Here is a 12,411-nt window from a genome sequence, read left to right on the forward strand (position 1 = left end):
GCACCGGAAAAAGCACCCAGGTGCAGGATACCCTCAATGCTTTAAATGAATGGCTTAGAAGGACTTCAGGAGAGAGGGGAAAAAAAGACAAATCAAGGTGACGAGAGGCAGATGGCTCTGTGGTGAGGAGGGACCCAGCTCCGGGGTCAGACTTCTGGGGTTTCAGTTCTGGCTCTGCCACTCGTTAACTGCATGATGTCAGATGACTTCATCCCGAAAGACATCGGTTTCCTCCTCTATAAAATGAGGAGAGTGGTAACTATCCATAGCACTATTAAAAGAACATAAAATAAGTGAAGTGCTTACGTGGCCAGTACGCGGTATTGCTCACTAAATCGCAGCAAGTAGCATCCGAGGAGAGGGGATGGGGATAAAAGGAGGGAACTTCCCATGTCAAAAAACGGGGACGGGATTCACAGCAGGATGACATTTACCTGAGTCTTGAAGGATGGTTACGAGTTCAGTCACAAAAAAGTGGGGGAGGGCTACTGTAGTGTAGTGTTTCCAAGGAAACCTCTTATATCGTTCGTTTGTCCGTTTGTTTCAATTCGTGGATTTTCTCTACATTTGAAATTCAAACACGGACTTTTGTCTCACTATCATTCATTTCTGCCTCCAGACTGCATTTTTCCAAGTTCAGGTGCACACAGGACAGCTAACAAATACTGCAAGAGTTGCCACTCTAAGGCCACAAACGTATGGCACTTGCTGTTCTCTGACCGGGCCCAGGACAAAGACTACATTGATTTCATTATGATCCTGCCTCCTCCGTCTTCTTCTATCACACCTGTCCAGGCAGAGAGGCTGTCCACACTACACTTTAGCGTGCTATTTAAGAGCTGAGACCTGGGGCGCCTCGGTGGCTCAGTCGGTTAAGCATCCGGTTTCGGGTCAGGTCGTGATCTCGCGGTTCGGGGGTCGAGCCCCGGGTCGGGCCCTGTGCTGACGGCTCGGAGCCCAGAGCCTGCTTAGGATTCTGTGTCTCCCCCGCCCCTGCTCATGCTCTGTCTCTCTCTATGTCTCAAGGATAATAAACTTAAAAAAAAAAAAATTAAAAAAATAAAAAAGACCTGAGATCTCCCCAAACTGAGTTCAAATCCTAGTTCCTCTGTGGCTTTGCACCGAGTAGCTGACACCTTCATATCTGAGTTTTTTCAGCTGTGAAAATATCCCTATGAAACAGAGATAAGTAATCAGTCCTACCTCCTGGAGTCATGAGCATTAAATGAGTTGCATATAAAATACTGAAAGTGTCCCACACATAGCAAGTTTCCCCACAAATAGTATTTATTGTGCCCTCAACTAATGTAACTATCGCTCTGTACGTGAATACTATCACCATCATTTCGATTCTACTCCCACTCCTCACATGAGTCTTGAGGTACCACCTTGGTTCTTGTTCTGTTTCTTTTGTAGATCACTAAACATGACTGTTTTAATCAAGACTTTATGAATTTGAATATAAAATATTACAACTAACCAAAAATGGCAGATTATAATACATGAACATCCGTATACCGTCACCAAGCTTGAGAAATAAAATAGCCTTAGGGTGCCTCGGTGGCTCAGTCGGTTAAGCATCTGACTCCTGATCTCAGCTCAGGTCTTGATCTCAGGGTCATGAGTTCAAGCCCCATGTTGGGCTCTGCACTGGGCATGAAGCCTACTTTTAAAGGAGAAGGAGAAAAAGAAAGAGAAAGAAAGAAAGAAAGGAAAAGAAAGAAAGAAAGGAAAGAAAGAGAAAAAGAAAGGAAGGAAGGAAGAAAAAGAAAGGAAGGAAGGAAGGAAAGGGGAGGGGAGGGAGGAAGGGAGGAAAGAAAAGAAGAAAGAAAGAAAGAAAGAGAAAGAAAGAAAAGAGAAAAAAGAAAAGAAAAGAAAACAGCATAGATAAGATATTCTCTTATGTTTGCCCTCTGGAACCCATTCACACAGTTGTAAGAGTCCATGGAGCATTTGGCTGGCTCAGTCAGAAGAGCATGAGACTCTAGATCTTGGGGTTGTAAGTTCGAGGCCCACATTGGGTGCAGAGATTACTTAAAAAAAAAAAATCTTAAAAAAAAAAAAAAAAAAAGAAAAGAGAGTCCATGACTAAAATGTTTTTGAAAAGCCATGGCTTAAAAGAATTTTTCCAATTATTGAAATACACACAAAAATTTCTTAAATTTCTATCAGCCTTTCAAAAATGGAGTTTTTGGAACTGTCTGTGAATCTGTAGAATAAGAGAAAGAACAGGTCAGGTTGCCCCTCCCATGGGACCTACATGAATGCCATAAGAGCTATTAGCATTGCTTCTGAATCAGTGTTTCTAGATTTACTGTATATACACGTCACCTGGGAATCTCATTAAAGTGATTCAGTATTTCTGAGTGATGCCCAAGAGGCTGCATTTCTAACATGCTCCCAGGTGATGCAGATGCTCCATGAAGGATGCTTGGAGTAGCAAGGTCCCGACTGTTTCCATATAACTGTGTCAGTTCCTCCATTCTAGAACCCTCCATACAGCCACTGCAAGGATGTTGCTGAAGCGCAAGCATGATCATTTCACTCCCTTGCTTTAGTAGCTCCCCCTTGCCTAGACGACAAAAATCGAGCATCTTGACTTCAAATTGAAACCCCTCAAAATCTGGGCCCTTCTTTTCAACACACACCCTAGGCTCTCCTAATGCTAACTTCTCAGTCTTCCCCCAAAGACACCATTACCTTTTCTGCCTTATTACCTTCACTCATGTCATTCCTTCTCATGAATATTCTTCTCCCCAAACTCCTTTTCATTGGCCAAAGTTCATGCCACCTGGGAAGCCTTCCCCAGCAGAGCCAAGCTTATAGCCAAGTGCACTGGAGAGGGCTTGCAAAGAGAGAGAACTTAGTCATCCTTGTATTCCGATGCTTAACCCAAAGCTGGCATGCACTAAGCATTTGTGAGCAGAAGAAGGAAGGAAGGAAGGAAGGAAGGAAGGAAGGAAGGAAGGAAGGAAGGAAGGAAATCTTTCTATTACCCACCAACTAATCCAGGGCTTTTCCTCCAGTAGAATGCTGGGCCTTAGCAGCCATAACAGCATATGGATAACAGGGCATGGAGTGCATATCGCCATGGTGAGTAGAGACATTAATTCCAGGTGCCATTTGGTCATCTTTAGGTCAGCCAGCTTATCACAACACCACATGACCATATTTCTTTCCAGCACTAGCCCTGATAAAAGTTTACACTTGCTGTTTCTTTCTCCTGGTAACCTGAGCAACAAAAGACTCATCCACAAACATGTTTAGAGATTTGCTAAGTTTGTGCAAGACATCATACTAAAGAGCCAGAAGGAATATGGCCGTCTGCAAGTCAAATTACATCAAGATTTCATATATCTTTGGTTCTTTTGTCACGTAGTTATTTTCATAATATCCCTCAGGTCACTAATTTTTCTTCCTTACACTCAAGCTCTGCCATGAACCAAATTTCCCACAGTCCTTTGATATCTTACCCCAAGGAAGAACTTGAGTGCCAGAGTGAGACATTGGCTAAGCCCACCCCACTTCTCTACCATAAAGTCTGAAGAGTAATGCATATCACCCCATTTTTCAAATAACTAATTGAAGCCTGACCACCGAAGTAATCAGCAGAGTACCTATGTGCTACTTGACATTGTACCTGTAAGCTGCATGCAGCAGGCTGAGCTAAAAATGAGAACGCACTAATTCAGACCCTTGCTTGCCAGTGAAATGCATCTCTGCTCCCCACTCTGTAATAAGGGATTTGTGGCTTCCAGTTGAGGACAGAATGCTATTCTCAACTCTAGCACAATTAAGTCACACTGCAAGTGTACTGTGCTTCAGGAAAAACCAGATATAGTCTATGTCCCACAGAGACTGTCAGTGTTTCCAACATTTGGCCAAAATCTTGGCACCCATTCCAACGACAGCCTCCTCATCTATCTTGGGATTTCTTGGAAATACAATCACTCCAGGCCATGCCTCACTCCCTCCACACTGGCCTGAGCTCCTCTCCTCCCCATCCCCTATCCATCAGGAGACTTCTAGGGCTATCTGGAAAGGCTGCAGTTTGTTAATCCCTTCACGCCTTACACCTGGTCATCCAAAGTTACCACTCTAAGCACAGTCTAAGCATCCCAACATCTAGCCCCTCTGTCTGCATGTTCTGTTTTGTTTTGCTTTGATTGTCAGATTGTTTAATAGTGTAGAATACAGATTAATTTCAGGTTTAAAAAATAAATCAACTTTTAAGAATACGTTTGACTTTTTCCTTGAATGTCTGCACATTTTCTTACTGTTTCATGTCTGTCCTCCCTGAATGAACCTCCTATTATTATCCTCCTTCCAAACTCTGCCCATTCCAAGGTAAATATCTTCACCTTCTCTTTTAGTATCACCTCTAGCTTCTCATCTAAAACCTGATTCCTCAAAAAACACTGTCCCCTGCCATCTTCCCAAATACTTACTTATTCCTCCAAATCTCAAGACTGATGAGTGGGGCCCAAAGGCCACTTACTCCCAACACTGTTCCAGACTGATTCTGCCACTGTTCCACAAAACTTCTGACCCACTGAGGCTCAGGCTGTTGTGTTCTGAATGTTTGTTTCTCCCCCGGAATTCATATGCTGAAATCCTAACCCCTCGGGTGATGGAATTAGGAGGTGGTGCCTTTGAGAGATGACCAGGATATGAGGGTAGAGCCCTCATGAATGGGATTAGTGTCCTTATAAAAGTGAGAAGACAGTCATCCATGCACAGGAAGCGTCTCCTCACCAGACATCGAATCCGCCATCACTTTGATCTTGGACTTCCAGCCTCCGGAACTAGGAGAAATAAATTCCTGATATTTATGAGCCACCCAGTCTGTGGTATTCTGTTACAGCAGGCCCAAAGAACAAAGATAGGCCATCTGGCTATACCACTCTCCTCCTTTCTTTGTCACTGTTCTCCAGCCTAAGTGTACTTTGGATGATATTAAGAGGAATTGCCTCTCGTTTACTGATGACATGGGTACCAGGTTCACGAGTGTCCTTTTCACTCTCAAGTCACATCAGCAGTCTGGACAAGTTCAACTTCGTGAGAACGCTTCATCCCGTGCTCAAACCCTTAGTCCTTCCTCAGCTCCACACCCTGGATCTAGGAGTTACACACCAGTATGGCAGTGTTTTACTCTGATTGGTCATTATCAGACCGGTTAAATATATTGACTGTCACCCTTTTGTGATACTGGTATAATTCAGAAATCTTAAACCTGGAAGCTCCCTTTCTGGTGGCAACATCTTTCCCTTATGGCTCTCCTATTCATTTATTTGCACTACATCAGTTCTTAAACCTTACCCTGACTCCCAGGGCCTTGACCTTTCTACATTCTCCTGATCTTTCAACCCCTATCCTATCATCATCCTCTCCCTGCTCTGCCTTCTACGCGTGGTTAATCACTTCAGCCATGCAATTGCATTGCCCATCAACTAGCTTGCCCCATCAATCTCTGCCACGCTCAACTGGAAAAACCCCAACCCTCAGCCAGAGAAGAAAATCCTAAAGCATGCACAGATTTGGTGTCACTTAAAACTGATCAGCTTCCAGCTTACCAGGACCCTCGGCGCGGCCTGGGAATCTTCCCACCCATCCCTGTTCAGCTCTGTCTTCCACTCTCCACAGCAAGGATTAAAACCTTCTCTACTCCCACCCAACCACCTTTCTACTAAGGCTTAGCAGAAAATCTTGCTTCTCACCGCACAGGCAAAATGGAAATCCCTCAATTCCCTGCCACCATAGCCATCCACACCTATTCTTTTACGCTTCCTGCCACAAAAAGTACGGCATCTCTCTTCCTGGCTCAGAATAATGAATCTACCTCAGGTCTAGATCCCAACCATGTCCCCCTCATGCAAGATCCCTGGCCTTCAGGTGCCCCTTTCTCGCATCCCTTGCCAGCCCCTCCCTTCTGCCTCCTCCCAGAGCTGTCTCTCTTTCAGCTGCCACCACCTCTCTCACAATTGTGCCATCTTCTTTACAGAGACGTCTGCACTCCTTTTCATTTCCTCACCTCCCATTCACTCTTTAGTTCTTTAGAATCTGGCATCCACCTCCACTGAAATGACTCTAAACTAGGTCAAAACATCTCTTGTTGCTAAATCCAAAATCCTTATCTTATGGGATTAATCTGCCCCATTTGGCACTGATAAACATTCTGTCCTCTGTAAAAGGCCACCGTGACAACACTCCTCAGCCTCTTCCTCTTCCCGTCCCCGAAAGGATGGAGTTGTTCAGCCTCGTGTTCTGGTCCTTCTTTTCATTCTGCATCCTCTCTTTCAGTACTGTATCTACTGACATGTTTCAATTCCTGTTTATATATTAAGAACTCCAAAACTATATTTTCCTTGAAAATGACCCACATATCCAACACTTGGCCAACTGGATACTTCCTCTCCGATGTACAATAGCCACCGAAAACGTAACATACCCAAAACTGAATTCTCCAAACATCCTTCTTTGTCAGAGCCTTCCCAAACTCACCAAACAGCATCTCCATCCGCCTGAATACCATCTTTGACACTTGTCTCCTGACCGCTCTTAGCAAATAGGAACCACGGATTTCTCCTTCTAATTGTCTCCCTACTCTGTCCATTTATCCACGTTCACATGGCTGCTACCTTGACTTAGGCCTCATTCTCAAGAGTCTCCTAAATTCTCTCTCAGATTTCAGGAATGCCCTGCCTTTGTCCCCAAACACGTTCCCTACTTCAGGGACAAGAGACTCTTCCCAGAGAGTAAATCTGATTGTCACCCCCACTGCTTAGAAACCATCAATGGCAACCGTAAAATATCAGGAAAAAATGAACACCACACACTGAATATCATATAAAATGCTGCATGATCCAGCCCCTTCTTACTTTTCAATCTCCTGCCAACCTATTCAAATCCATCCTACTTCTCATGCTGGGAGTTCCAGCCAAGTACTTAGTATGTGCAATTTCATGCATTTACCTTGCTTTCCTTGACCTTTGCTAATACTTTATATTAGCAATACAATTACACTTTGTTCCATCTATACACACACACACGCACACGCACACACACACACACTCACATCTGGCTAACTACTATTCACCCTCTGGAACTCAGTGAAATCATCCTTTACTCCAAGAAGCCTTGTATAACTACCTAAGACCGAGTTAGGTACTCTTTCCGTTGCTTCCAAAGCTTCTCATGCTTACTTCCTCAACGGAGAATTTGAATTTTTTTTTTCGTGTTTTATGTATTTTGAGAGAGGGAGAGACAGAGCACAGGCAGGGGAGGGGCAGAGAGAGAAGGAGAGAGAGACTGAAGCAGGCTCCGCACTGTCAGCACAGAGCCCAATGTAGGGGTCAGTCTCGCAAACCACGAGATCATGACCTGAGCTGAAATCAAGAGCCAGATGCTTAACTGACTGAGCCAGCCAGGCACACCCCGCCCCCCTTACTGGATCTGAATTGCCTATGGACTTGTTTTTCTTCCCTCGTGAGCTGTATGTTATTTGAGAGCCAGGTCAGTATCTTTTTCTCAAAATTGTATGCCTAGTGTCTAGCACAGTGTCTGGCATATAATAGGAACTCTGGCTGAATTTAATTAAATGAGAATGTGGCATAGCTACATTAATTAAAAAGTGATCATTCTCTTTCCAGAAGATTCTGTTTTTATTTCTTTATTTTTAAACATTTAACGTTTATTTATTTTTGAGACAGAGAGAGACAGCATGAACAGGGGAGGGGCAGAGAGAGAGGGAGACACAGAATCCCAAACAGGCTCCAGGCTCTGAGCTGTCAGCACAGAGCCCGACGCGGGGCTCGAACTCACGGACCGCGAGATCATGACCTGAGCCGGAGTCGGACACTTAACCAACCGAGCCACCCAGGCGCCCCAGATTTTGTTTTTAGACAATAGCAAGACACATGTGAGACACACATACTGCTCTTAGCATCTATAATCATAAACACTCAGGTGGGAAAAGTGGCGAAGGAAATGAAAGAAAATTCCAAAAGAACAAATACAACTGGCCTTTGAAAATGAAAAAATTCAAGATCTGTACCTTTTCACCTGTATAACGAGAAAAGATTTTGTTAATAATAATTTCCAATGTTGATTAGTGTTTGGGGAAAAAAAACAAAACTTTCAAACACTACTGACAGGAATGCAAAACACAGTACTTTTTTGGGGATATCCTACAAGTACCTGTACAGGGTCTTAAAGTTTATGCCTTTAAACTAGAGATCCCACAGATAGAAATGTAGTATAAGGACATATACACATGTAACACTTTACTCTGGAAATTTTTAACCCAAAAATTTGTGTTACCCAATAAAAATAATCTCTATATGCAATAAGTGATTAAGGGAATTGTAATGAAATAATATTTAGTCATTAAAAAAGATAAAAAACATATTTACAGACATAGGAAAAGGTTCAAAATATATAAGTGATAAAACACTTAGCAAAATATATGTACATTATGATCTCCTCTTTGTATGTGTACCCATATATATATATATATGAATATGTATATTGAATTATATATAATTCATAATTATATGAATACATAAGGCTAGAAGATTACATAATAAAATGTTGATAGTGATTGTTTTTGTTTAAAGAGTTACTTGCCATTTTGGCTTTGCTTTTTGCAGTGTTTTTCGGGTTTTGGTTTTGGTGGGATTTTTTTGTATTTTTACAATGTGCTATTTTGTTGTTTTATTTTTTTTTTTCAACGTTTATTTATTTTTGGGACGGAGAGAGACAGAGCATGAACGGGGGAGGGGCAGAGAGGGAGACACAGAATCGGAAACAGGCTCCAGGCTCTGAGCCATCAGCCCAGAGCCTGACGCAGGGCTCGAACTCATGGACCACGAGATCGTGACCTGGCTGAAGTCGGACGCTTAACCGACTGCGCCACCCAGGCACCCCACGTTGTTTTATTTTTTTAATGTTTATTTATTTATTTTGAGAAAGAGAGTGCAAGCAGGGGATGGGGCAGGAGACAGGGAGAGAGAGAATCTTAAGCAGGCTCCACACTCAGCATACAGTGCAACATGGGGCTCAATCCCACGACTTTGACCTAAACTGAAATCAAGAGTCAGTTGCTTAACCAACTGAGTCACCCAGGCACCCTACCATATGCTATTTTTATGAAACAAAAATAAATTTTTTTAAAATCAAAATCAAAAAGCAGACCTTAAACCAGTCACTTATTACCATAAAACGACTCTATTTTGCCCTTAAGAGATCCGAAATATAGATACCATGGTCTCACCATATATATTTATATAAATGGCCTCTTTAAAAGAGCAAACTCCCTCATCATATTTGACTGACAGCTGTTCATATATACCTCTAATGGTTTTGATATTTAAGAGATATGTGTCTGTTCCAAGAAAACGCCGAATCCTACAACTCCAGGTCAAGGCAATTCATATATCAGCAAACATCATGATCCAGTTCCTACTAAGTTCCAGACTCTGTATTCATCACAGTCTAGGACTAATAGCCCCCTCCACCCCTACAAAATAATAACAGTTCAACATTTTTTTCTTATTTTTTTTTTTAATGAGTAAAAACCACTCCTTATCGGGTTACAGATTTGTCGTTCCCTCCTATACCATGAGGAAGCCACTGGGATGGCAAATTCTTTGAGCTGTTTTCCCCAGCAGAAAAGTAAATCACACCTGATCTTTGCCCCCTCCTCACCCTCTTGGCTGTATGAACGGAGGTGAGCGTTTGCGAGGTAGCGTGCTGTCCGGGAGAGGTACCGCTTGCGCTCAGGAACCGGAGCAAACCCAGCTGTCGCGCTTTTGATCAAACCCATTCCTCAGTCCTCCTTATTCCCTTGAATAACAAACTATCTTAACACTCGCATGAACTAAAATCACTTGCCCTGTCAGGCTCCCGAAGGGAAGCAGCAGACCTGGAAGTAAGTGAAGTTCTACAGGACCCAAAGTCAAGTCGGTGCCAAACCGTCAGCGAAACAAAGTATGGAGGTCTTCAACCCGCCAATCAGGACAAATGCTTTGAACAGCAGCTTACCAAGTCAGTGAGGAAGGACTTCGGGGGTCAGCCTATCTCGTGAAATCTGGGCTAGAAGGCGGCCGCATCCAACAAAACTACTCCTATGCTGCCCCCACCCCATCTGTCTTTTAGGGACCTCTCATCTCTGACAACAAGAAATAAAATGGGAAGCGGGGGCTCAGCACAAAGAAATGGAATTAGCGACAGTGGCTTGCCCTAAAGCTTGTGCCAGCGGCGGTACAACCCACGTCCCCAGCTCTGTTTCACCTCGCCTCTCCTGCGAGAGCCCAACATTGCCAGCACGTGCCCTTGGCCTCGGTGCAATGGCTGTGGCCTTAGTGTATAATCTTCAGCCCAATTTCTCTTGAACCCTCTGACCCTTCTCAGCAAGTCCCACTGGGCTCCAAAAAAGGTCAGTCCTCACCATCTCCACTGTCGAGTCCCTTCCCTAACTTTTCTGCCCCCTTCTTTGTTCTCCTACCGATCAACACATTATATAACTTAACTGGGTTCTGAATCTTGTCTGGACAATGGCAGACTCAGCATACTCAGATAGCAGAAATGATCTCCCTGTAAAATAAATTCATGGAGCCATTTAACAGAGTAGCTGTGGGGGCCTGGCCGAGAGCTGGTATCTCCCGTTGCCAAAACCTAGTTTCCCTTTATCTCTCTTTTTGTTCCATTTTCTTTTCATTTAAGGTTAATGTTGCTAGGCTTTTCAAAACAGGTGACTCTGGCTATGTTAAATAAAGCAAGGTGTGATAGCATCTTCCATGACTTCAGATGTCAAACACTGGGGAGAAGAGGGAAAAGTACTTTTAAATGACCACATCCTCTTAATAACATTCCAAGGCAGAGAACGCTTATCTTGATTTTAATTTTTCAGTCTCCTGTCATCTCTTCCTCTAAAAATATGGCTGAAAGAAAGATCGCCCATGAAGCACTTATCAGAAAGCCATTAACTAACGTTTGTGGGAGCCAGCTGGAGTATGGGGCAGATGACTGGTAAGGATTGGAGTGGGGAAAGTGACAATGGCACCTGATGAGAACACACTTTATACTCTGTAAGGTCAGACATCATTTTATAAACACAGACTTGAACAAATTCAAATATTAAAGTTATTTGCACAAAGCATGGCCTGAAATTCACCTCTGAGTTTCCTCTGAAGAAAGAGCTAATCAAGAAAATGCTTAAGACTGACAAACTTAGGGAAAGAACATTTAACTTACTCAGAAAATTAAATTGTTTTCAGTCTCCAAAGAAGCTCTGATTTAAAACAAGTCATTCTTACCTAGTGTTTAAGCTTGTGGCTTCAAGCCTCTCTTAGCCAACATGGCAACATTTCCACGTATGTGAAAGCCAGACTTCCAGAAACGTCAGCATTTGTCAGTGTTGTTCACAGTGAATGATCCATGAACCACCTGGAGTTCTAGGTAGATCTAGGCTCCACTCATCCTTAGCTCTCCATCACCTCAGCCCCTTTCCTGACCTTGTGAATCAGAACCTACTCTAGGATTGAGTTTGGAGTCTAGAAGCCCTTTCCTGCAAGGCACTTCTGGCAGCATGGATGGATATGTGTGGTCGGGCAGAATTTGACCTATAGAAGTCTTGTATATAAGAACTCAGCTAGAGACAGAATTGAAGAATCCTGGACATCTAGTACTAGAGACCCAAGTACTGATGCTTGGACAATGACCAACAGCACCTTCAATTATTAAAGAGAAAATACAGAGCTCAACAAGGTTTCTAGATCGAATGTAAGGGAAGAAATCAGGAATTAAGGACCAGAGACAATGGCTGCATCTTGTTAGCAAGAGGTTCAAGATCCCAAAGACAGAAATCCTAGAACAAAGATCAGAACCCAGTGGCAAAGCAGTCGATCAAGAAATATACAAAGAGCTACAGTTAGCAGCAAAATAGACATGGTGGTGTGCTAAGGTCTTCTGAGGATGGGGCTTGTCCAAGGCATCTTGGTTCTTGGGCTGGGACGAGTCCACATAAGCGCATAAGTATATCTGATTAAGAAGAACAGACACATACTAATTAAGAGCCCAAGCTACTCCCTACCCCAAGTCTCCCTGAACTCAGCGAAATACAGGAGTTTCTGTAATAATGCCTTGTGTTAAATGTACAATGCCACCAATGGCTACGGTTCATCATCACAGGGAAAGAGGAGAGGGACACAGGCACTTGGGAGGGGAAGGAGCTGACATCACGTTATATCCCCAGGCTGAGTTTTAACAAGGGCAAGGTAACTCATCATTAGCCCAGTGTGCAAGTTCCAGCAATCAAAACACTCAAGCCCAGGCCCAGGGGAACAGGCACATCTGTAGAGGAAGTACTCTCATTGTTCAGTGTTGAGCAATCGGCCAGGCAAGGGGTTAGAG

Source organism: Acinonyx jubatus, chromosome B1 (assembly GCF_027475565.1).
Source record: "Acinonyx jubatus isolate Ajub_Pintada_27869175 chromosome B1, VMU_Ajub_asm_v1.0, whole genome shotgun sequence".
Classification (NCBI taxonomy): Eukaryota; Metazoa; Chordata; class Mammalia; order Carnivora; family Felidae; genus Acinonyx; species Acinonyx jubatus.